Here is a 27,134-nt window from a genome sequence, read left to right on the forward strand (position 1 = left end):
GGTGAATCTTCTGGATGTTGGATTTTGTGTGGGTGGATGTGGAAGGTTTGCTTGTTTTGTTAATGGCGAGGTCGAAGGTGTGTTTAGTGGATTCATTTGTTACTTGTCGTTGCAGTGGTTGATCATAGGCTGTTACGTGAATTTATGGTCATTGTATAAGTTGCGTCTGTTATTTCGTGTTGGCGAAGATATCGCTGAACCTAAGATTCTTGAATTTAAAAACTTCTTCAATCGACTTAAAATGAACATGAATCCATGGATTGTCCAAATGGTTTATATTGTTACATATTGCCTGATTTAAGAATAGTGTAACGTCCCTAACAGCAGCTGTATAAAACTAAATCGAGCATTTGGCAAGAGCGGTGAAAATTGAATTCAGTAGGTCCCCGCGATCAACTTATACGGAAGCCATATACGTAACTTAGAGACCGTTTCAAGGCAATGAATATTTCCCAGGTCAGTTGTCTTGCGAACTCCAAATCTTTTCCCTATTTTTGCTGCCGTTTATTAAGAATCAATTGCTCCCATGAATTCGTTGTCGTCAATTACATCGCTCCCGATCTTCTCGCAAAAGATTTCCCTATTCGAATCGTAATGCCACATTTTCCTTGCAAATTTCTCGATAAACGTTCGATATTACTGCAAATTAAAAAAGAAAAAAGAGATTGGTACATCGTTTCACGAAAATAAAACTGAGTAACAATCTCGTCCCTCTGGAAACCTTTCAAAAGTCCACTAACGAAATATATCACGCGTCCACTAATCGATCCCTGTCAATTCGAAATAAAAACATCCAGATCCAACTAAAAAACGAAAAAATGCACTTACGTCGTCGTGTTGAATACATCTATCGTCGGAAAGGAGAAGCACGGGTCCAAAAAAAAAAAAAAAATTGATCGAAATCCTTGGTGAGACGAGTAAATTACAGCTCTCCCAGAATCGTTCCATTGTTCCGCGGGAATCAATTAAACGCGAGGCTCGCGGGCAGCCGGCGCGAAGCGTTTGCCAGCTCGTTCAATCGCGACAATCCCGTAATCGATATTTACACACGGGACTGTAGAACACCGCCAGCGATACGCGGGTGTCGCTCGATATTTCAATGAACGAAATGACCAGCGTCACCCTAAATTTTCGCGCGCCCCACGCTGAGGGCACCAGCCGATCTCCATCCCGCGAATTATCCTCCCCGTGCGCCGTGGCTCTCGCTTAACCCTAACCCGCAGGACGCTAACGCTGACGCCCACGAAGGGAGTCAAACGAGGGGTGCCACTGCTGGTAATAACTTCCTTCTTCTCTCCTCCCTTCTCTGCGTCTATTTTAGTGTCGCAATCATAATCACACAAGGAAGATCGTCTCGAACCCTGTGTCAAAAGTTGACCCTGATATTTCTTCTAATCCCAGCGCCGCTTAATCCGTGTCGTTTACGGATTTTCGTAGACCCGCATGGCTCTTTAATGGCGGACAGGAAGCTCGGTGACTCTTGAGGATTTTTATAAGGGATATAAATCGGGGTTTTAGGGTCGACGGGCAAGTCAAAATATCGTGTTTCTTTAAGTATTTTCTTGGTTACTGTGGAAATGTTTCGGGTGTGTTATAAGGGCGCAACCCTTTTAGTATAATCCCTACTGAAGCGCGCAAATTAAAACTATTCCTTATAAATACTTCTTTCAATCGTTCAACTTATACACAATTGTATTCCAAGTGAACTATACTTTTTTTTTTTAATGAAGATAAATCGTCGTATTTGCCATCGCGTCCTTACCAAAGTGTCTCGCATCGTCGCCACACTTTCGTCGCTTCCAATAGTAGATACTTCGTCGGGGACTCTCGAAGCTCGTAACCAAATTTGACAACGAGATAAATCCTTCGGTTACGTCGTTATTTCCCGTCCAATTAAGTGCAGGCGACACCTTAAATAAACGCTGACCGGTGGGTGCACGATCATAGGACAATGGCGCCGCGTACAGCGCGGGCAGATATTTGTCCCGCGGCGGCGCGCTGTAAAATTGATAGAGCCGGTGCCTGGCGACGTTGATATCGTATAGCATAATGCGGGGTCGGCATGAATTACGGTAACCGATAGATAGTTACGCACGCGTGCGATTCCTTAATAAGCGGTTGATAACGCGGCCCGGTTATAAATCATTCCTGGTAATTGCCGCGAACTACTTACACCGTGTACTCAGCTGAATGCCGGGAAGATTGAAAAGCTCGTTTCAGCCGGCGGCGGCGAGGCGGATCGGGAAGTAATTTTAATCGTGATAATAAAATTCCCTGGTTTTAATCGCGAATTAAAAATTGAATGAAAAATCTTCGCGATAAGCTTCCCGCTACCCTCTCTCTTACTCCTCTAACCCTGATTAAAGGGGTTAACGGGGTAAGTAGTCTCGGGGCGAACGGTTTGTTTGCCCCTGCGAGAGAAACCTGGATCGAAGCAGCGATTTTTTAAACGGAATCGTTTAAGCGTAACGTTGTTTGTTGTCGATGAAGTATAAATCAAAAATTGTACGGCGAGGATGGTATCCGGTTCCGTGTTTCGTGCAGCGAACCTCGGCTCGTCGAATTAAGGGGTGCAGCTGGGCCCGCATGGATCGTTTACTGAAGCGGCCGCCGAGCGGACGGACTCGTTCAATTAAATGAATGTATTTTTATTTGTATCAATTACCGTTCGTAAGATTACACCGATTAGCGTAGACTGCGGATCTGTAACGATGGAAATTCCTTTCCTTATCCCGCCCTCCTTAATTGAATCGTTCTATCTAATGGGCTTGAACATCCTTGGGAAGTGAAGCGAACGCGCGCGGGTAGAATTATCTGTAAAGGGGTCGAAATAAATTCGTTGGATCGTTTCTGGCGTTCTACGATATATATGAAACATGTTAATTTTGTTGGAAACGCGAAAATTATGCGCAGATCTACGATATGTAAATATAGTTAACCGTTTAAGCGAAACTGTCTAACCCAATTCTCTGCTAAGGATCGTAAGTACTATATAACATATAGTATGCCATATAAGATAGTTGCAATTTTTGCATCGCGTTCAAAGAGTGTTGAATATACTTCCAAACACTTAGAAACTGAAAAATTGACACCGAGTGTGATTATAAAAATGATCGTGCCCAAGCAACATCGATGCGATACACACTTTACAATGATCGAGGATATCTTAAACACGAGAATAACGAGTGCCATTTGGAATCAGGTGAAACAGAATAGCAACGGAGCTAACGAGAAACGAATCGATCGTAAAAAATCGGGAAGAAAGTGAATTTTAATTGCTCGCTGACAACGTAGTTGGCGCGCGTGCAACGTTAAATAGCAGGAGAAACTCTGAACGCGCACCGTCATCGAATGGTAATGAGGGCGGCACCGAAATGGCCGCCGGAGCGCCGGAAACGTAGCGGGCGCCCCGGCTCGTATAATCGAAATTACATTATCAATTGCAAACGCGACTCACAATCAGCGACCGGTCCCCCCCTCGAGTTACAGCAAAACTGGATGGCATATATAATTGCGACATCAGCTGACGTCCGCTGTAAATTCCGGACTTCGGTCGCCATCTGTCACGCGAACTTGGCGCCATACGCTACGGTGGTTTCTTACTAATCTACACCCGCGCCGTCGAAAGTTTTGTCTCACCGCTGTTCCGTGGCCGGCACTAACCTCGTTCGCAGCATCCCCTGGTCCCCTCGTAGGGAATACCGCCGCGCTTGTGTACACGTGCATATCCGCCATCGACAAATAATTATAAGGGCGCGCTACCGCCCCCACTTTCATCGGAGGAAGAGGAAAGTTTTTTGTCGCAGGTGAAGTCTCTGCGTGTAACAACGATGTCCATGGCGAGAGCTGTGAACGACCGTGAGAAAAGTCACTCGATGATATTCGACGTTACAAGATCGTGCAGGAGTTTCTTCTTTGAGGTTTCTCAATTTTGTAAACTAGAGGTATTTTGTGTTTGACCGCAATTGCTGTAGGGTTTTTAGTGCGAAAATTGGGAGCATTTCGAAACGAATACGATTTATAGTAATTAATGCACGTCATTAGCGGGTTTATGAGAAGTGTTTTAGATATTTGTTTTATAAAATCGACTATATTGTACTGTAGATAAGACAGTATATGTCAGATTGTGTAAAAGAAAGTCCGCAAGTGCTTCGTTAAATTGTTATCACAAAATATGAAATATGGAGATAATTGTGACAGGCTTGCGTTTAAATGTAACGCTGAATGAGATAGATGAGAATATAGAATGGGATCGTTGAATTAATGATTAGTTTGTAAAATAAAATCGCGGCACAGCGATAGCGCGCTGCATTTGAACAGTAGCTATCTATAACTATTTTCGTGTTACCTTTAAGTGATAAGCAAATAAAATAATAGTAATTGACTTGATGTACAACGTGTTCAGTTAACTGACAAAAATACTAGAAATGCAATTTAAATGCAGAGAATATACCCACGTAAGACACTCGTCTTTTAGTTAAATTTTGATAATGCTGTGCTCTTGACCTATTTATAGAACCCATTTACTTACAGATATATTGTATACGACGTTTTCCAATTTAGGTTAGACAAACAGAACGAAGTACTTCGAGCGATAAAGATAACGTATCTCTTGAAATGGACACTATTCATCAGTGGTTTGTCTCACAAAAAAAAATTAAGGAAATCGTATTATCACACGTATCAATAATTCTCAAGAAACTAATTTCAAATTACAAAGAAAATTATTCAACTTTCCTATATAATTATGATTAACTTACAGACCTGAGAATCATCAAATAGTCAAAAACAGAAAGTGATATCTGACAGATTAAATATACATACAAGTACAACGAAATTGACAATGTGTATCTGTATAAAAAATTTAAGTCTCACGTCTGAGATCTCTCAACAGCTAATTAACTGTTCCTTAGTTACACGAATTATTCACCGACTGGTCTTCGTTCACGCTATTTCTGGAAACTGAGAACAGGTCCCAAATCACCAGCTAAATTGAAGCAATTAAAAATCGCCGTCACATGCAACGCAGACCTTGAAAGGCACAGAGTACAACACAAAAACGTAGACTGACTGAAAACGAAATTGAACTTTGGACTGCACCTGTGCAAGAAAGTCGAAAGGCGAAGTGTCAGACACGATTAAGTATATACCACGAAAGCTGATGACTATACGTATAACAAGAAGACGAAGACAGAGCAGAGGCTAAAGAAAGTCGAAAGGTGAAATGTCAGGTACGATTAAGTATAAACCACGAAAGCTGGTGACTATATACATACAATAACAGACGAAGACAGAGAAGAGGCTAATTCTAAGCAAAAAGGAAAAAGACATTTGACGCTGCAATAACACTCCTCCATAAAATGGAATTCCGCCAAGAACATTGTCAAGCGGTTCGAGTACTCAATTCGCCGTCGCGTCGACACCTATAAGTACATCGACGGCAGCTTGTGCAGTCGTAATTCGCTTTTTACGATCCACTCGGACACAGCCATTTCTCGGATGATTCATTACTGGCCGATCTAATAAACCCACTCGCCACCCCGCGTTCGTTTCCATCTTCCGAGAGTCGCCTCTCTCTCTTCCCCAACCAGTTGGGAACGCGAGGAGCGTCGTACTTCTGGCGCAACGTAAATTGAGCAACGTCGTTGAGATTCGCCGGAGGCACTCGCCATGGGAGACCGTTCGCGGAGGGACGGACCAGGAGGAGAAAGAACGACGGGGAAATAAGTGGGACGTTCCATGCCAAATCGATCAGCCATTCTGATCAAAGGGAATGCTTTGAATGTAAACCGAGCGCCCGGCCGGGATTGCCGAGGGAAATCTAATTTGAAACTTAAATGGAGGAATTTGTATCCCGTTGCTCTTATGACGACTCTTTATGCGTAGGAAATGAAAATCACCAGTACGCCGTCATACCACCGCGATCCATCCCTCTGACTTCCGTTCTCACCTTCGACTCAGCTTGCGAGATCATTCCTTGTCCAACGCTACGCGTCGTCCATCGCGCGAGACTTTCAACCCCCTTCCGCTTTTCGCGTTCTCATTTTCGAAGCGATTTTTTTTTTGTACGCGATCAACAGGCGGAAGATCGTTACCAGACAACGACGCAATCTTGTAGAAAGGATTCCAACAGAGGGTTGTGAAGAAAGGACAGTTGCTCCTGAGGAACTATGTTGATTTTATATCAACTTTTGGTCAGTATTTGTTACCAAAGAGATTAGCGAGAAAAGAAGATTAAAATACTGACCAATAAAGCAGCCCACGACGAGAAACTCCTGAGGGACACCTCGACGAGAACGCTCGACGACATTCTCGCGCGCTTAGTTGGCCGCGAGATCGGCGCTCGCGGTACGTTTTGCCCCGCGTCGCGGGGCCATTTCGGTGAAAGTTTATTCGCGAGCCCGCGGATTAATACCGGCGCGTTCCAGGAACGGGTCTGGTTTTTGCTGGCACTCGTCGCGGCGGGCGAACGTCTGAATTCTGACCGCGGATTATTGCGACAAGCGGCGAAACAGGACGAGCGGTTAACCCGTCGACGCTTACGGCCACTGAACTCCGCGCTTCCGCGACGGCGTCTTCCTCCCCGTTTTTACGCCCGTCCCAGTTAGCCCCAGCCGCGTTTCCAAGCGCGATCCTGCGAGACCTCGTATTCCCTGGTTGTCGTCCGCGGAACTTGTTGCGTCGACCTGGATCGCGCGGAAACGCCTCGAGGTGATCGTGTACGGTCGCGCGGAGCGCTACGCTTTGCCCCGCGGATTTATCGTGCTCGATGGCGGTCTACGCGGGGACAGCGAACCTTTCTGAGAATTGGGTCGAAGTTTGTTCAATATTTTGTCGTTTTTAACAGTAAATCACTGTAATACTTCGCGTGGTAGATTGAACGGATTGGTAATGGAGTTAGCACAGATATGGTTGCAGACGAAGGGTTGATAAGGATTGTATCTACGTACAGTGTTTCCAGTTTTCGATCACGTACGAGCCACTCAATGGAGATTAAAGAATTCCAGGGAAGCGATACGACTTGTCGTGTATTTGAATCGCTTCGTTATTGGATCACGTTGGTTCCAAGAAAACAAGCGCCTGGTGTTCGAGCTCTGTTCACACGCATCGGTGACGCGTTTGTTTAGCAATGGTTTCTTATTAATTTAGTCACGATCTTTCGTGTGCAATACCACTGCACACGAACGCGTGGTGTAAACCTTAGTATTTATAGATGTTGCGTAAGCGTTTCCTTCGTTCTAATGCAAACCTGTGAATTAACGATTTGTTTGATATTACATGTTTACCTGTAATCAAACGTGTGTCATTCTAATTGATACGCATTTTAATGTAATAGCCAGTTGTTGAAATCGCCTGTTCACTTTCGCAGCTCGTTGAAAGTTTCACTGTCCACGTTAAGAGATCCATAATCCGAATAACAAGAAATACGAGGCTCGATGATCTCGAAGCAAAACGCGTTCGCCGATAAATTCGCGGGGCGAAACGAGCCGCTCGACGAGGAGGCGGTTAAAATGTACAAAGTGAAACGATCGAACCGTACTCAAGCCAGGAGATATTCTCTCTTTGGAACGAGAATGAAATTTGCCCGCGGTTTTTAATTCTGCGCCGGAGAGGGCGGCGCGGCGCCGATCGCGGAAGTTTAATCAAACGATCGGGCGAAACGAAACAGTATTAATCGGATTAGAATAAATCTTAATAGATTTTCGAGCGGGCGGAATAACCAATTAAATTAATCTGCTTTGCATTCCTCGATTAACAGGGAATGTAATTTCTCGAGTGCTTAACGCCGATATATTTTCCGCGAAACGGTAACAGTTTCAATTTAAGGGCGCGTAGATAGCGGGCCGATGTCAAACGTTGAATTTACAACGGCGTCGGTTTATCAAATATCTATGAGCGCACGGAAATTAATCGGTTTTATCTCGATTCTACGTGTACACCGGCGTGATATCATTTTCGGCGCTGGATTATTGTAATTTGGGTAATTAAAATGTAAGACACGCCGGCTGCGTTTCTGTGTCAACAGTGATTGCGCCACGCGACGCGGCGATTCGTGATTTAAATGTATTTCAGAGGAGTCGTTCGCGTAATTGATCAAATGTTACTCAAAATTTGATGCTCTAGACTATACCAAGATTTTTCGAATTGTTCGAAACGAACTATTCGTGCTGAAGTATCATGACTTTATCATCCGTACATGTGTTTCTGTATTTTTCCCTTTTCGTAAACTGGGTCAGCTGTTGCCGTAAACAAGGTGCGTCACATTTTTTCCGGCTCGCGTTCGCGACGAAAAATTATTTTCGGCTGCTTTTATCTGTAACTGTAATTTTTACGTTCGTACGTTTTTGTTACGGCGGGAACGTACGACCGCGTATGCACGCGTCGTGACGTTCCTCCTCCTCGTAAACATTATATTAAATTGCTACCAATTTTTGACACGCTCGCGTAGCTCGTCCTACAATTGTATTATCTTTTCTCTGTTTCAGGTAAGTGGCTGAAGTAACGATCGATCGTCTGAGACTCGTGGAATCGTGAGTATTTATCGACAGATTCGTTAACATTTTTACCCAATCACGATGAAATGAAAATAGTGATATAATTATACAAAAATTAATCTTGGCCAGTATTTATACTTTTCGCGAAATATTTCGAGAAAAAGAAAGTTGCTTTCCAATCTATAATTAACAGAGATCCAAGACAAATCCACAAGAAAGTAATTACTTCGAAAAGGAATCCATAACGAGGATCCCTCTTACTTTCAACTATCATCCGCTTCGCAGGAGAGCTCGCTCTGTTTTCTCTATTACAGTTACGTGTACACGTTCGATGCACTCGCGTATAATCGCCCTCTGAATAGAACGCGACTGATAGCACGGAGTTTAGCTCTTAAAACAATTTCGCTGGGTACGAGGGGCTGGCGAAAAATCGCGCCGTTGCGCGGTCGATATAATCCCGGTGGAACACGTTACAGGGCGCGATAATAATTAAATATATCCCTTTACCATCCCGAGTGCGACGGGATCCGATTATGCGCCCGGCGTTTGCCTCGTCTGTCGTTTGCGTTAATTCACTCGATGCTCGGTAATGCGCGTGACACGTGACGCGATTGATAACAGTTGTCGCGGGCGCTATCGTTTCGCGATAATGCAATCCAGCCCCGCGCGCGAGGCTAAACGATTTTTCGCCGGGGTTGTTCTTCCGCCACCGGATACGACACGACCTTTTTCGATACAGACGGATTCGTTTGTTCAGACAGACGCGTCACGGTTGGATAATTGTCGAAAGAGAGGACAGAGTTGTACGATCCTTTTTTTTTCGTTTTACGTTACTCGAGTTTTGTCGTGGATGATCAGAAAATTGATTGACCTCTTCAAGAAGGACTTTAACATATCAAAGAGATTTTTGCAATCTCTTGCATCGATCTTCTTGTAAACCGATTTTTCAAACCATACCAATGGTTCCTTTGCCTTTCTACGCGTGCGTTACGAGTAATTGCGTTCAAGCAGTGACTCGTGTTTTACGCCTGGTGCATTTGCAGGTGTTGTCGCGTGTAATCCAAAAATAAACTTTAATTAGCAAAGAACACCGCGCTATACGTACACCTGCCGCTATATTAGTACGTATGCAGTTGTTCCTTCAAAAAGGTGTGCCCCAGATTCGTTGACGCATCTTTTTTTTTTTTTAAATAATAGAGGACATTAAACTCGGCGCTATTAATTAGGCAAATTAACGTTTAAAAACACACTGGTAATAGCCAGGGGAATATGTGTGCGACCAACTAAGTACGTACTCCGCGTTAAATGTAGCTGTCGGGCATTTAGAGCTTAATATCGTCGTTGCCTCTCAGAGTCCGTGTGGATTCCACCGCATAATCGACCAACAGACTTGCAATTTGTAATTTAATTAAAAAATTCCCGCCAGCTGATAGTGTTTACGATGCTGAACGCGTAGCACGAGAAATATCGAAGCTGTGAATGAAAATCGATGAAGCGACGATCCTCAAGAACTTTCTTCTTCGCAAAGATTTCATTAGACAATATTAACCAAAAGTGGATCTAAATGCTGACCATTTAATTTATCGCCAATAATAATTGATAAAATCTACAAAAGTAACTAATTCTAAGCGTCCAGACCGTAAATTTGGTCTTAACTATACTAGCTCTAAATGATACGGAAGAAAATTAATCGAAACGAAGGAACGCCCCACGTTTCGTTGCTTTTCCCGTCGCCCAGCGCTTTCCACGGCTTTCGTCGACCGTCTTAATCATCAGCGACAACTGGTTATCTGGCTTTCACGGCTGGCTCGAAGGAACGCCATTGTTCTTCCGGCGATGATAAGATTATCGAGCGAAATCAGGGCGTCGGTGGCCGGCTTATCGTGGACGCGCTCGCAATTTCGCGGCCACCCCTCGCGCCAGCCACGGGGGGTCGAAAATTCGTACGTCCGGCCGTATGAAGGGCGTTAATTTTGAAAAGCCGGCCGATAACAAGCGCTCGTTCGCTTAGACGCGGCGCAAATGTACCCGTCGCACGCGATCGTAAATTCATCACCGATATTTACGTAACGATATGCATAAATTCGTCGAGCGCGGTATCGATCGCGAGGGCGTCTCGCCCGATGACACCCGTCGATGACCTGCCATTGTTCCGTCCAGCGGCTGCTATTTATTTTGTAAGTCGTAATTCATGAAATCCCCGATTCCTCTGCTCGCTGTGGTTTCAGCCGATTGTTTGCTTTCCGCTGCGTTTCGAAATTCTATATGTTTGTTTCGCGTGATTAATGTTAATTTCGCGCGATTCGTAGAATTAGGACCGATGTTCGAAGAATATTTGGAAACTAGAATAATGACGGCAGAAAAATTGTTGAATTAATATCGATAGTTTTTTTTCACTCGAAATGATTTTCATGTAAAAAAGGACATCACGCGTTCGTATACGTGTCTTTGAAGAGGTTGAACGTAGATATCGATACGAACCGTGTTCACGGGTACATCGTTTTCCGGTAACCATACACGAGAGCAAAATAGGGTGAAAACGAGCAATTCTTTTTTATTCCTCGCCATTTCTTTCTTCGTTCGCCGCGCAGTCGAATGAACGCGTGTAGAATTAAACACTGCTGTTTAGTTAAATTAATTTCATCCGTAGGACACGAACACGTCGATTACATTCACATCTGCAAACGATACAATCAGAAACACTACAGTTTTGAAAAACTTTAGAAGCAAATTTGGCTTCTTTGAAACAAATGTTTATTTCAAATATTAGAAAAGAGAAAAAGTGGTAACGAATGTCACAAATTTGTTTACGAAATTGTTTACGAAATTGTTCGTTACACTCCCAAGAATTGATTCCGAATATTGCTTCGTATAATCGGATATTGCGGAATTTGATGGTATCAATAATAATCGATACTCGTCGATGGTTTGCCAGCAAATAGTCGCTACATAATAGTGGATGGTCACGGTTATCGATATTTCTACATCTCTAGTGTCCCTTCGTTCTCGATGGTATGTAACGACGATAAAACTCGCCAGGGAGAATCAGGGGTGAGTTGCTCAGAGTTGACTCGAATCTTGTTTCGTGAAACGTGTAGCGTGGACTCTAGAAACTGAAGTTCTGATACCGTGCGCCATGGAATTCCTTGAGAAGACGCATAGGGACAAGTATAACGTTGTTAGCTTTCAAGATTGATTATATACAGAATATTGTTTCTTTTCTGTCAAGCTGGCTCACATTTAAAAATTAGTATCAGCCAAACAAAGACACTTAAATAAATGATTAAACATAGTGTAATCCAAACGAAAAATTGTCTCGATTTATCTAGATAAGGGATTAATTAACGTCGAAATTATTTGGTTAACAGCTACGAAGAGATGAAGGAAAATTGGAGAAGTAAACTTTGCTAATTGCCAATTATACATATTCTGTAGTGTCTGAAATTAGTTGAGAACCGGGATGCAAATAAATACACTGTTTGTATATAATTATTTGAGCGAAACGTATAAATTTGATTTGAGCGTAATATTAATTGTACGATAAGGACCGTGAAAGCGAGGCGTTCTTATTTGGCTTAATGGAAAACAAACAGCCGTGGTTGCATTCGAGCTCAAACAAAATTAAATTTGTTTGCTTCCGGTGTCCTATCGATACATTTTAGATGGATTACGTTCTTAGCATTCGTTGCTGGTCACACAAATTAACGTGGAATAATTATTTCGTAAAATTAATTGCTTCCGCGTAGAATATATGGTTTTAATGCTTAATAGCCGTCACTGCACGGCGAATGTTTATTCGTTTAGGAGACATTTAAACGTGCACGAATCTATAGAATTCATAACACGCTAAATTATACAAAATGCTGAGAGTATAATCTATATTATAATATTTAGGGGATAAAATGAATCTGTGATTCTATTTTATTTTTTAAATTATATATGTATGTATAAAAATACCAATTTGCATAAATAATCGCTGTTTAGTATTCGATATAAGTGATATACAGCAGAATATTGATTATTCGAATTAATTATGGTGTACGCTCTTCGAATGATCAAATATATTTGTTTTTGCACCGATTCTTCGATTTTGGACGATTCTTATATTAATATTAATCGAAAGTAAGTGCTTCTGAATAAAAGTTCAGCAGTTTCTTATGGCTAGTGTCGTATTAAACAATTATATTTAAATTATTAACGCATCCTAGTTGTTCAGAAATCAAATTTAATACTTTTCAATTCATTTATTTATTCCCTCATATTTTATTTTTGCTACATTAGTCATATGATAAACTAAATTTTAAAACAAAAGCCGTTTCACAATTTCTCTGCGAAAGCTAAAAGCAACGTTATTTCTCATGCAGAAGAACAATGAAAATATGAAATGAAATTTGTTCGTACAAAAAGCTTGCTTTTTTCAATACTCTATTAAACCACGGAATATATAATTAATGACCTACGTTGATTGAAAGCTTCATTTATAATTCATTACAGAGATTCCTGTTTACATTTATTCATCGAAATAAAGTGTATTCAATTATTTTTTATTAAAGAACACAGTATACTTAATAACGAAACGAGCTTGAAGCTCCGACAAGACTGATGTTTACTCAAATATCCTGATAAAAAACGAGTAAACATTTTCGCTCGTTCAATTTAATTTCACTCGCGGAAGAATCGCAGCGTCCAGGTTACCGCAGTACAAGGGAAACGCTTCTTCCTGTCGCGTATTCAGAACAAAAAAAAAAAAAAAAAAAACGGGAAACCGAAAGTGTCAAAGTGAGAATCCGACGGAAGGATCGTGGCGACGCATCCCCTCTGAGGACGGTCCCTCTGTCGTTGGGTGACAACCCAGTGCACGCAGAGCCGTACAAAGAAACGCGACCGTTTTCTTATTCCCGCACAAAGCGCCACGCGTAAGAAGGCTTTGAAGAATCGCTGGACCGCAAGAACAAAGCGGCGGAAATTAATTCTCGGACCTCTCCTTGGCCAACTGGCGTCGATCGAATTCAATGGGTACACCGGTGAGATTCCGCTGTCCCAATTTCCCTGGAATCGTACAAAGAAACGCGGGCTCCTTGGACAATGACCGCGGCCGGAAGCGCGTGCGGTCTCTCCTCCGTTTCTCCTTCGAGAGACGGCCCCCATCTTCTCTGGTGTAACGTTTCATACTTGACATTAGAACCGTCGTAATATTATCCGGCGTAGTTGTGAACCGCGGTGAAAAGGAAACGCGCACGGAGGTTGCAGAAAAGTGTGGAGCGTTGCTTGCTACGCGTCGAGATCCTCGCGCGAGGCACACGTCGTTGATGAGGACAGCGTCCGTGGCGGTAGCCGTGCGAACCCCGTAGATACGATGATTCTTCTTCACTTTGACGCGTATCCGCGAGATTAAACGAAAGAAACGAGCCGATAGGGAACAGAGGAAGCAGAGAAGAGTCACTGCTTTGGTGTGCGACTGGAAACGCGTAGGTTCGCGTAAACGAACGACCATTAATCAAAACCCTCACCCCCGGTGTCGTTCGGTATCGTTGAAATCGGAACAACCACGGCCCACGTGCACGAGTTCCCATATTAAACGTGGATATATCACGTCACGGGCAGAATCGGCCGTGGCACGATTGTTGTAGATTTCTGAGCACCGTGAACGACGACCACGAGCACGCAGCTGGGCCAACCGGCCGCGTTGGGACGTTTTCGAGTGGTCTGACGTGCGCTACGGATAATGGCGTCGTTCAGCTAACGAAGCGTTGCTGTGTTGCTTCGTTGCCCTGGAAAAGAGTACGATTTTAAAGTTTCTCGATTATCTCGCGAGCGAACATTTTCCGTTTCTTTACACTCGATGCATTCAATGAAGGAGTTTGGGATTCTTGAAAACCCTGTCACTAATTTGCGACACTGTGTTTCTTTGTGTTGAGAAATTTTTGATTTGGTTCAGCGAAAAGGATTAATTGTCTATGGATTAATTTCTTCTTTGAGGTAATAGATTGTGTAGGTACATATTACTCGCGAAAGTAAATTAATGTAATTTTACACGACTCCTTTGCGCTTCAAAGCGTTGCTTTGCGAACGTTCCACGGTGGAGCGTAAAAGTTTTCGTGGTACGTCCGGCTCATCAAAGCTGAGGTGTACCAAACCAAGGTGAAAGACTTGGAAGACCTCAGAAATCGAATTGGAACAGTGGTAAAGTCATTACACTGGATATGGTGGCGACAGTGCAGCGCTTTGAAGTGTACATAATGAGATTTTTGCTAAATTTGCTATTACATAAAAAAAAACTATATTAAAATATTTAACTGTGCGTACAAGCAAATATACAAATTAAAAATTTTGAAATTAGCTACCACCGTCTACATGTCGTGTAACATTGTACATTTCAGATAACAAAGTAACTTGTTCTCGTTAAAACTGTCACGTTGGGCACTTTGCAAAATACTGTAATAACCATTCCCCCCGTTTATTGGGGTCCCTACTTTTCATTAATCACAGAAAGCATAATAAGAATCGACACTCTGTTACGGGAATCGCGTCGATTTATCAGCAGGAAGTTAATGAACCGCGAAACATTAATTCGATTGTCACGCACGCTAGCTTAACCTTTGAATATCCACTGAACTGACTGAACGGGCAAAAAAAATTGCATCTTTTGTCATTTCATTTGCTTGCAACTACTGCGAACTATCGTAAATAACACTGTTGCGAGCTCTTTACTTTTTTTATAAAATATGAGATTCATTTCGATACTCTATAAATGAACTAAAAATTAAAAAAAATCTTTTAATCCACATGAACAATATCTCTGCGCGTGTGAACTGATTACTTATTGAAATATCGACCCCATTTAACTTGTAAATCAAAGGGTGCGAGCATATGAAGCTATTTTTGGACATTGCTCTTTCCAGGTTTGACGGGGGAATTCTATTTTAGCGTCGATTGAAATTTGATGGGCCGACGAAATCGTGTCGATGAGGTACGCGGATTTTGCCAAGTAATGACGCTTTCATAGGCGTTGGACTCGCTCGGATTGGGTACGCGGGCACTAGTTGCATCGTGAATACGCTCGAATCGAATCGAAAATGCGAAATTACATTAACCGTTATCCAATGATCCATCGAAACTTTAAACAAATTTTTTTAACGCCAGTACCTGGTATTGAAATAGCTCGAACTATTTAAACAGCGTGATAATACACAACAATATATCATCATCGCTTCTCGCACATCCACCCAAGATGTCCGACAATTTTCGCCACTCACCGCATCAACTCGAAGTTTATGCTACAAAGGGCCACCCAGATATTGCCGCGTTACATGCGTTCGTAACCGGCTAATCATTCATCAACGTCAAAACTTTAGTTATACTACGCGAGCTGGCGGGACCATTAAACGGTTCGAGGGCCAATTGTGCCGGAGGGCAAATAAAAAATGACATGCGGACCTACCCCCTGTCCTTTGTGCACGCGTGTATACGTGTGTCGCATGCTTATTCGCGTAAATCTGGGGTGACATAAGGTGATGGGTTTTACCAGAAAAGAAACGCACGAGTGAGTGAGTGAGTGAGAGAGAGAGAGAGAGAGAGGGGAGATAGATCGCAATAGAGCATCCGATACCACCCTCCATCGAGAGCAATCGCTCGATTCGTCCGCGATCGGTTTCGGACTCGAACGGCTCGTCATCCAGTCCAGGAGGAATGATTCAATCGAGCACGTTGGAAACAGCAGCTGAACGAGTTTGCGAGGGGTGAAAGATCGGCTGGATCGCGAGCAATTTACACGAAGGAGTCAGCAGTTCTTTCGCCAGGTTGTGAATACGGTTCTCGTTAGCCTGGGGAATGTGGAGCGAGATCGATAGACGCGAAACGTAGGAATGTCTTCTTTCCTTAATGAGCAAATACTTCTCGCGAGCAATTATTCGCGGCACCCCCTTCTTTTCTTTTTTTTTTCTTTGCTTCCTCTCCCGCGATGCACGCTCGTCGACGAGATCGTTGAAAAACCGGGGGATCCTCGTCTCCTTTCGAGCGGGAATCCGTCTATGATTTCGTTCGAGTGTAACCAAGCTTGGTCCAAGGAATCTGAAACGTAGTCCCTCGCGAGTGGCGTCTCGTGCCTCCGCTTCCGGAATGCTGAAAAATCCCGCCCCACTCGATGGTACGCGCGGCGGAACGTTTCTGCGCGCACTCGTACCTATGGAATATTCATATCTCCCGATATCGTGCCTTTTTGTTTCGACGGGAAACACCGCGTCCGATGGGCTTCATAGCTACGAATTTTGCTTCCACGTAGAGACAGAATGCGAATCGGTAATTTATGAGCAGACGTACGAGCGTAGTGATCGTAGGATTATTGGTATTTCGATTTTAGTTACTTCTCTGTGGGAAATTGAGTTACGCTTGTGGCGATTGAAATCCAGCTTGTATTTTCTTAGCATAGTTCAACGTAAATTCTATGCGTTGATGCAAAGATTTTTTACGTAACTAAGATTTAGAAGTAGGATAAATATTAAAGATATTTGAGTTGAAATTTTATCGAAACCTAATATTTTCAGAAGAGTTCCAACTTTTATTATTATTATTATTACTAAATTTAGATTCATTTATTGTATTATGGCTCACCTCGCATTTCTGGCACTTTATTGGGTTGCACGATTTTGGGTTGGATGGTTTGGAGGAACAGTAGAAAATGCTCCCCTTCGACTTGCAACGCGGCAGGTAAGAAAATATACAACGCAGTCGGGCAAGAAGAAAGCCAGAACTTCATCTACTAACAAATGCTCTTTACAACTCGCTCGTTTCATTCGAGGACAAACGGAAATGCCGTTCGTTCCGTCGTGCGAGCCGCGGTGTAATTTCTCGGATGCGACGCGGAGGAACCGCGGGCTCCATTAGCGTGCCGCCGTTGAAAATAAACGCAGCCCCGTGGCTGAGGGTTTGGACAGGTAGGTTCGTTCGATCGTGAGCCTTTCAACGTCCTCGACTAACTAAGCGAATTAAACCATGGCTGAAAAAAATCGATCGTTTACCTGCCTCGTTGGACGCGCCTGCTCCATTTAACCTGTTATTCCGCGGCTATTCGATTACGTTTGTTTTCAATTAGCCCGCCAGCCTACTGGTATATATACGCTGTTCTAATCCGTGACTCTCAACGAAATATCCATCTCCGTAGCGGGGCATTATTAATCAAATCACGCGCGACCCAGTGCGACTACACACGAATACGCTATGGTTTCGATGCTGTCCATGGACGCTCGTGATACGGTTTTACTAAGAGTCACGTCGCGGTTCTGTGATCGTGAAGAAGAATCTTTTTTAGGGGAAAATGTTACACACATGTGACCACTGTGTCGTATGCAGCTTCTCCATTTTTCAATGAAAAAGTTGTGAATAATGCAATAAAAATTAATTGTAGAGTTTTAATAGTTGGCTTCTAATTTACGTGGTCTTTTCTTTTTGTTCTGGAGGTTCAACGGAGGGATATAAGAAAGAGGGATAGACAGATGACGTTAATTAATAATATACAGTTTTTTAAATTTACGATGTGCAGATTTTTGTATAACGCAGTTGATAGAAATTGTGATTGTATGATCGAAGCGAGAAGAAGAAGGAAACGATGGCAGGCACGCCTAGTTCTGACTCAACGTTCAGTGAAAGGGCAGTGATTCATAAGCTTGATTTACGAACCCATCCAGAGAACGTTCTTAAATTGTTATCCGATGAACGTTGGGCACAGTGTCGATCTAACCATTCGATAATTAAACCGTACGACTGCAAATGAATTCATACGCGATGGAACACGTGGAATAAAATGTGAAGTGTTACGGATGGCCGTGTAATGGCATAGTTAGTGTCGAAATGCGAGCTTTTTGGTTGCTCGCGAATAGCTAGATTGCGGACGCTCGTGTACGGGCTGTCATACAAGCCCTTGGCGGTGACAGAGGCAATTAACTTGCGCGAGTGATAATTGCATGTCAGCACTAGATCTTAGACTAGGTCAGATTCGTCATCGATCAGTGTCAGATCGCGTTATGAATACGTAACTAGACTTTTCGCTGGCCTATAGATCACTTTCGTATATTGGATGCTAGGAATTTCGTCGAAACTCCCAGAGATACGCTGCGAGCCGTCTAAGGCAAAATAGAAGGAGAAGATTGTTTTCAAAATTCTTATTCAAATATTACAACTATTTATCAGATGTTAAATTGTTATAAATCTGTATGAATGTCAATGATTTTCTATTTTAATGTATAGTTTGCAATTTTTCAAAAACTTATCTTAATTTTGAGAGAAATGAAGCGTCAACATACCAATTGACATCCTTAATCACAAATAACAGTAGCGACTCTCCTTCATGCGTTCGTCTGAAAGAAACGAAAGTCAGAATGAAATTTCTAACTGCATTCCTCCGTTTCTTACTCAACTCAGAAAAATGTATTAATCACGTCACGCGTGTCGGTGCCCAATTTATTCGCACACGGCACATCGGTTCCGCAATTGACTGGCCAATCCACCGAGAAACAGTTGCGCGGTTGGAACAAGCCGTTCACTGTCCAGCGTCATCGATACGCACCGTTGGTACCAAGGCAATCGTTGCGCGATCACACCGGGGAACATCCTCGTTTGCCCGGCGGACGACGAAACCGGAAGACAAACGACCGCCAGACAAGTGTATCGCCGCTATCAACGGAGACACGCTGCCGTCACGTGAGCGTCCCTCGTTCAAGTCCCGCGGTCTCCTCGAGAAAACGGCCAATAATTAAACGATTTATCACCCGAGCCGAGAAAACTCTGCCGTGAAACACGTTCGAGCGTCGTTACGGTGGGGTGCCGCTCGTGCAATCCTGCGCACCCTTCCCGTCACCCTGCGCGGACCCCCACAAAACGCGCTTAAACGCGATCGTGTACACGGACGCGATGCATTACCGGTGCATCTGTCCTCTCCCCGTCGCTCCATCCTGCCCATTTTCGCCCCCTGGCCCTTCACCGCACCCTCTTTCGCACCCCTTGCTCGCGGTCCCGATCCCCGCCCCGCTTTCGAGCGCGACGCATTCGACGTTAATGCTCGCGACACTCAACGACTCTCGCCGATGGTACGCTCGCAAAATAGGGGGCTGCTGGTCGTACGTTTCTGTTTATACCTCGATAGATACGAATGGCTGGGCGAAGGATGAAAGGGACGCTACACGGCGCGCCAAGCCACCCCCGCGATGCTCTCGCGAGCCCTGTTTGCTTTCCGTGTGTACCCCCACTCGTCGACTCGTTGAAAGTACCCAGTGTGACAACGTGAAACGCGTTCTTTTTTCCTTTTTTGCGTACGTCACGATGGATGGAGACGCAGATACGTGAGAACGATAGCGAGGGACGCGAGCCAAGACGAGTCGGGGGACGAAGAGGCACGCTGCGGAAGAAGAAGATTCGTGGGACGAACGAACGAGTGCCGGAGATTGGGGTAAATTCGCTGGGTTTAATATGGTGTAAAAAGCGATAAGAGGAGGGGCTGCGAGAGAAACTGGCGTAGAATTTGGGATGAGAGGTAGGAGGGTTGTAAACGTGGAGAACCGGGAGGGAGGGATTGGGAAGAATGAACGCGGATTAAAATAATACGATGAGAAATTACGAGAGGAACGCGAAATATGTACGCGGGGATACGGTTTGTGAGCGGCGTATGAAAGGAACGGGAGTCGTAAAAGTTGCGGCGGGGGCGAGGGGTGTTGGCCGCGCGGAGTGGACTTAAAACAGCGCGCGGAAAAGGGTCAAGGAAAGTCGAGAGTTCAAGAGTGGGCACCAAAAAGAAGCATGCTAATGCGCAATGAAGCGAGGAACCGTTGGGAAGGAGGTTGAGACCTGTGCACGGGGGTGGACCGTGGTGTTTCATTTTGTTCTTCACTTGTTTGGTGAACAAGAGCGCGAGTTATAAGCTGCGTTTCCACTGGGGCAACGACCAATTACTTTTTGTCGATGTTTCCAGGTTAGTTCACTCGGCCACTGAAATATACGGACGCCAATGCAATTTTCATTCCTCCTAGCTTTCTGCTTCTTATACTGAATAAATTATGCGATACGTCACGCGAGCAGGTTATTATTACGATATTAGAAAAACTACTGAACAATATGGTTTACATAATATCATGAAACTAAAATAATTTCTATACAAATTTATTGTATTTTGTTGTAGATAATTGTTTTTTGCTTTAGTGGCTTAATATATATACCAACAAACATAGTTTTTAAACCAAAGCAAGATCCATGTGTTTCATAAATTCCATCGTTTAAATAACAATGAACAAAATATTTCAAAGCCTTGCTATGTCTTGTGAAATTATCACAGAAAGTGTCGCTCGATATTCTTCTAATAGAAGTACCTCTCAACCAAACGATAACAATAAAACATGATCGTGAAACGCAGACAGGCTGATCGAATCGCCTTCGATGTCCGACACATCGATATCATACTTAACCTGGAAGGATCAGAGCACGCGTGCGGCTGTAACGCCGACAACAGCTGTTAATTCACGTATGGCCGTTCGCGCGTACGTTGTTTTAGGTCAACGTACACGTGTTTAGACATTGTCTGCGGTATTTTAACGTCCGTTGATTGCTCATCGACGAAGCTCTGACCCAGATGGCGGCGAACGCTTCGACGTTACCTTCGCGGTACTGTCATCCGTATAAAACTTTCCGCGTTTGCATTTACATACGTATTTATTTAGAGCGGCATCCGTTTGACCGAGTTATCGAAAATATCTGCTTCATTCACGTTTGCTCTGCGTCAAAGCGTGCAAATACAGAGGCTCCCTTTGTGAGCCGAGGTCTCCGTTCGTTGTTTAATTCAAAATGGCGGACCAGAACAGTCGCCATTTATCGGAATTATAGTTTTCCACTCGCATAAATGAATATTAGTTGTTCCGCGACGCTTTCACGGACGATGTTCCGCGTGTTTCGCAATTTTTTCAGAAGAACGCGAAGAAATAGTACAGGTACGTGTCCCAAGAGCGTTCGCGCGCTGATCGATGGCTTAATTACTCGCGTCGTTCGTTCCGCTCGTTCGCAAACGTACGAGGAACAGGGGTGAGCGAGAGCGAAATTGAATTTTTTCACGTCGTTTTGCTGGTAACCATGGCGGACCATTCGGTGGCCACCCTGCGGAACGTCTCGAGGAAAGGAAGATATATAATAGCTGGACGGATAGAAACATCGTTGTAGGCTGGCGAAACGCGTGGGCGGAGGGTCGGATCGGTACCGAGGAAATAGATCAAGGGGTGGTTTTTCCACCGCTTTGCTGCCTGACTAAGATGTATCCTTGCGTGTAATTGCGTGCGACGCGTGCAAAAAAGAAGATGAGATCGCTCACGACCGTGGACGACGCACCTGTATCCGGTCCCTTCTTCTTTGGCGCTTCTTAATCCGTGATTAAATGGACCAATAGATGAAATTGGACGAAAGATTGGTATCCTTCTATACGCAGTTTTTTTTTCTTTTTCTTTTGGTGAGTTGCAATTATGTTGTTAGATGGAGAGAATAGCATTAATTTGTGATTAATATATCCTTTAAATTTGCGATCATTAATTTATAACACTACTATATTACTAGCATTGTCGTTTATGATTCATATATTAGCGTGTACTTGAGAAATAGATCTTTTATCGAAATTGTTTCTTGCGATACAATAATGGAGTGCTTGATAAACTGTGCTTGAGGATACGTAAAAAAGTGGTAAAGAATAGTGCTACGTCGAGTCAGTTCGAGGGTCAAATATCTACTGTGCACTGCTGACAAGAACTTTCGCGGAAGGAATGCGGGTCTAATTGGTCAGAGGGGAAGAAGTATGCCTCGTTTCACAGACGCATTTTCGACTCTAGCGACCTATTGGCTAAAACGGTCATATATGTATACTTGAATACGAATTGACATTTTATTGTATTAGCGGATCGAAGCGCCAATAATTCAACAAAATGAGACTAAATCATTTTCAATGGCATTTAAATGCTTCCGCGTTCATAGAATATATGCATGTCATCGTGATCGATTCCAATAGAATAAAAGTTCATTAAATCTCTTCTTTTAGCTTGCGAATGACGAATTAATCGCGCGTAACAACACCTGTAACATACGATGTTCACAGTCAAAGGCGAAAAGCCTGATTCCATTGGTACCGGTGAAAACAAAATGCGCGAAACAAATATTTACACCACAAAGGAATTAACAATTGAACATCCGCGTGTTTACTTTGTTTGAACTATGGACGGACAGACAATCGGAAAATATTTAACGCGTATTTGTCCGGCGCCATAAATATTCAATAGTCTACGAAACATTTAACCGTACAGCTTGAACTTTTACATGCAACACGTATGTTCCACTTGATAAAATCATGTGGCAACACGAATATATTCTACACTGACGTGCAATCTACGATAAATTCTACATTGACACAGGATTTAATCATAGACAGTAGCATAATTAATAATAAATACGTTATATCAACAAAAGAAAGCCTACTGATTATTGTAGCTGACCATTTTCGCGACAGGACAATTTATCACTATTAAATCATCGATCTCCCACGCGCACGATTCGCCAAGGACGTCGAGAAACATAGCGGTTTCTGCTAATTAAAAAAAATTACCATCGCAATCGAGCGCTGGTGCACCAGCGCTCCGGTTCTTATTAGAAAACATTCCCTCGTTACGTAATCTATTTAAACCAATCTAGATGGCGGGGCACAGAGGGCAAACAGAAATTTTTATCCTTCGCCGCAATTAAGATAAGAATCAAATTCCCGAAACAAAATTAGTTTTCCGGAATTTCGCTGGCGGCCGTGGCCCCGCGGGGGGTGGCGGGTGGTGGGTGATTTCAGTGCCAAGGTTCCACGCGAACAAAACGCACCCGCCTGTGCATTGGCTCCTCCGAATTACGCCCGTTTGTATTCAAAGCGACTTCATTAACTCTTATCCGTCTCCAGCGGCGTTACGGTTACTGTGTCGTAACAATAACGATCTCGTTATTTTTGCAACACTCGTCCAGTGCCTGTTGTTGGCTACAGACTGCGTTATGACACGTGGGACTCGCCTCTGGATTGGGCGGTAGAGACGAAAAAAATGGAAGAAAGCTGTGAAAACTGATGTAGGGAATTTTGGAATAATTGAATCCAGACAGAATTTCAATGCTTGTTTCAGTAAAAATAAATTATGCGAATAACTGAATGATCGATTCAACGATGTAACATGTACTTTTTCCAGTTGTGTTACCTAGAAATGAATTTTCAACCGCGAACCCAAACTCTCCACTTTGTAAACGCGAAGGCAAACTCTAAACACGTATCGTCGAACGTTTTAACCGAATCGCAAGTATGACGACGGTCCCAACACCTACCAGCGAGCGGACGTGTGCACGGGGCCAGACGTGAAATAACGCGGGGCGAGGAAGAACGCTTCTAAATGGCGCGGTGGGTAATTTTTCACCGTCAAGATCCAGACGAAAGATCATCAAGAAGGATCGTCCAGAGGCGTTCGGGACGAGAGAAAGGGACACGCTCGTTAGCGGGTGTCCGTCGCTCGAAAATGTTGAACCGGTTCAGGAGGGTGGTATTGATCTTCGAACGGTTTGGATCGCGGGCTTGCGCTCTCCCCTCGCAGCACGCCCATTGTGCGCGGGCCAACCCGTCCCGAATGATCTTCGAAAATTCGTTAGCACGATATTATGAGGCGGTGTCTAGACGCGTTAATTACCCCTTCATGGCTGCGCCTCTGCTGCGAAACGGCCGCCTCGCCGATGCGATTTAACGCCGAGGACATCGAGCGACGCGGATCATCCGATCGGGGAATTTTCAGCGCGCTGGATGAGGGGCGAGTGGCACTGATAAGGCTTCGATTCGATCGTCAACGACGTAACATCGTGACCCGGTAATCCTTAATTAGCGGTCGGCTCTGCCTGTACGTAGATTGCGTGAAAGTCACTGTGCCATTCGAAAGCGAACCGGGTGACTCTCGAACCGGAGGATTTAAATCGCGTGCGTAGAGTGGCGTGATTGGGGTAACCAGAGAAAATTTCGCTCGAAATTATCGAGCGTACGATAAAATCTCACGATACGCCACGTTGTACGATGGAGGAATTTGTTTATTAATTTTATATCATACCGACACAGGTCTATAACCAACATATTGAACCTTTTATAATTACTTTTACAAATACTAATTCTACATAAATATCGTCAACTTTCGAAAGTGAAAAGAAACAGCTGAGAATTCTTATTTTTATAGCATTTCAAAGTTATATTAATAACATAGATACTCCAAATCTCTCAAGACAGTAAGCAACAGTTCAAAATACTTTATATCCACCCCTCATTTCCACACTTCAGAGGATTGCGCAATATCGAAATCACCCCGCATTCGATTCGCTATTTCCTGCTCTTCGCTGAGAATAGTTACGGTTCAAGAGGACGAGGTATCGAAAGGAATATTCGAAGCGACGAAAAACGTCAGCCTCCGTTTGCTCGGGACGTATATTATACCATTATATAGCAGTCGAAGCTTAATACTTTCCTGGTACGAGGGGGTAGTTTAATACCATCCGATGGCGACGAATCAAAATTCATTTTCTTCCGTTTCGAAAGGAATGCACGGTTGGACAATCAAAAGCACATTTTCCCGTAGGCATCAGCCGTTCGCGAACCGTTCGACGCGACGCGTTCGACTCGTCGCAGGGGCAGAATAAATCGGTACGGACAACCGAGCGCCCGTTTCTCAGATGGGGTTGTCGGCTGTGGACCTCGTTGAATCTGTTTAAAATTTCTCTTCCTTTGATCGAAGCTCCCAGGTATATACGCTGGCCTGGACGAGACAAGTGGAAAAAGATACCGATTCCTTCTCGATAAACCGCTTTGTTGATCCGTGAAATCGAAACATTGAAAGCATATCGCGGAATCCTGCAGTTTTTAATCCGTGAGAGATCAAATTTTTCTGGGTTACAAAAATTCTTCCCCCGTTCTCCCTTTTTCTTCTATCAAATTATTAATTTATGCGAAACTTATCCGGGTTGTTGGCTTAAATAAATTGCGCCAAGAAGATCTTAATATTTTATATTTTTAGTATCGATTAATACTTGTACCGTTTTTATGTTTGAGTGCGTGGTAAGAATAGTTTTTTAAACATTTGTTGCGTCGTTATCTACACATTGAAGTATTAAAAATGAAATACGTTTAGTACCGTGTTAAATAAACGAAACATTTTCTGCTTACTTGTTAGGGAAAAGTGATGCATCCTAATTTAGCGCCAGTTCCGTAGGATATGAATACGTGCAATTAGTATGAGAGAAATAAAATATTTCGCTGCAGATAACGCAGTGCGCAGCGTGAAAGGATTAATTGCACGAATGTGTCGCACGAGTCTCTGAAAAAGGGCATTCATTTTGAACGATTACGAGAAAAGGTGGGAAGATGCGCACCGGGGAACGGGGGAATTGGAAGGAGCCTGATGCAATTAGAAAGTGGGAGATGGGAGGGATAACTTCGTTCCTCTTGAACTTCTTCGTTCGCATAATTAGAATTCCATTTTTATTTATACGCTGCTTATTAGATTAGGGCGAAAGTAATTCCTCCAAACAGAAAAATTTCTTTATTACTTTCTCCGCTTATTTATCATTTTTAAGGGAGCTTATCTTCTTCTCGATGAAATTACATCGGTAGAATAATCGCTGTGGCATTCGTTGGATAATTTTTGTAAAAGATATTTGGTTGTAGTCTGACTTTGAAGAAAATGAATGATCGTATAGTATAGAGTGAGAAAACGATTAAAAACAATTAAAAGGTATTTTTTAATATCTACGAAAGTCACGTACACGATAAAGTATTGATTGCAACAACTTTAAATTGCCACCAACACTTTGTTTCTTATCCACAACGTATCTAAAGAATCCACTAACAAATTAAACCACCGCTACAAATATACACAAAATTAAATTAACAAAGAAGCAACCCTCAAGAAACATAAGCACAATACCCTAAAAGAATATCAAAACCCCAACTTAGCCCAACAACCCTACAATTCCCTCCCCCGAAATCCACCATCGATCGATCCCCGGACGCTTCACAATTGCCTAAAACCCGAATGCACAAAGAAACAGCGCGAACAAACGGCAACGAGCGTTCGAAAGCGTCGCGCGGGCAGCGACTTAACAAAAAGAGAAGTAAAAAAAAAAAAAAAAAAACAGACAGACAAACGAAAAAACAAAACAAGTTCGCGCCGGAAATTGGCGTTGGTCCCGCGTTCGCCAGGCGAGACGGCGCTAGCCCGATGAATCGCTCGGTTCGAGGGAGGAGGGACCCGCGTCCGGGGTTGCGGTCGTCCTCGAACGTGGTCGCAGGCGGAACAATGTAAGGACCGATCGTGCCGGAAAGCTCGCCCCGTCGCCGGGCTAGAAATGCATTTACGCCGGGGACGGCGTCTTTTATACGGCGATTATTTCGTTACGAATTCACCGTCGGCCGATCGTAAAGTCTGGTACACAATTATCTAATTACCGCGGCAATTACTCGGCCGGAATTTCATTGGCCGCGTTAAACGGTTAGGTAAGGCTGGGGACGCACAATCGTCGACAGGTACATACATACGTATAGATATATATGTACACGGTTCGATCGACGCCCCG

General features: G+C 43.6%; 2 protein-coding genes across 3 annotated transcripts in view; one reads left to right on the top strand and one right to left on the bottom strand.

The window, feature by feature from the left end:
• The window catches only part of Ikkbeta (inhibitor of nuclear factor kappa B kinase subunit beta), a 575,876-nt gene that overhangs the window by 283,374 nt on the left and 265,368 nt on the right, over nt 1-27,134 (bottom strand). The window lies entirely within an intron of this gene.
• The window catches only part of LOC143433363 (uncharacterized), a 310,410-nt gene that overhangs the window by 137,942 nt on the left and 145,334 nt on the right, over nt 1-27,134 (top strand). The gene's annotated exons all lie outside the window — the stretch shown is intronic.

This window comes from Xylocopa sonorina, chromosome 2 (assembly GCF_050948175.1).
Source record: "Xylocopa sonorina isolate GNS202 chromosome 2, iyXylSono1_principal, whole genome shotgun sequence".
Taxonomy (NCBI): domain Eukaryota; kingdom Metazoa; phylum Arthropoda; class Insecta; order Hymenoptera; family Apidae; genus Xylocopa; species Xylocopa sonorina.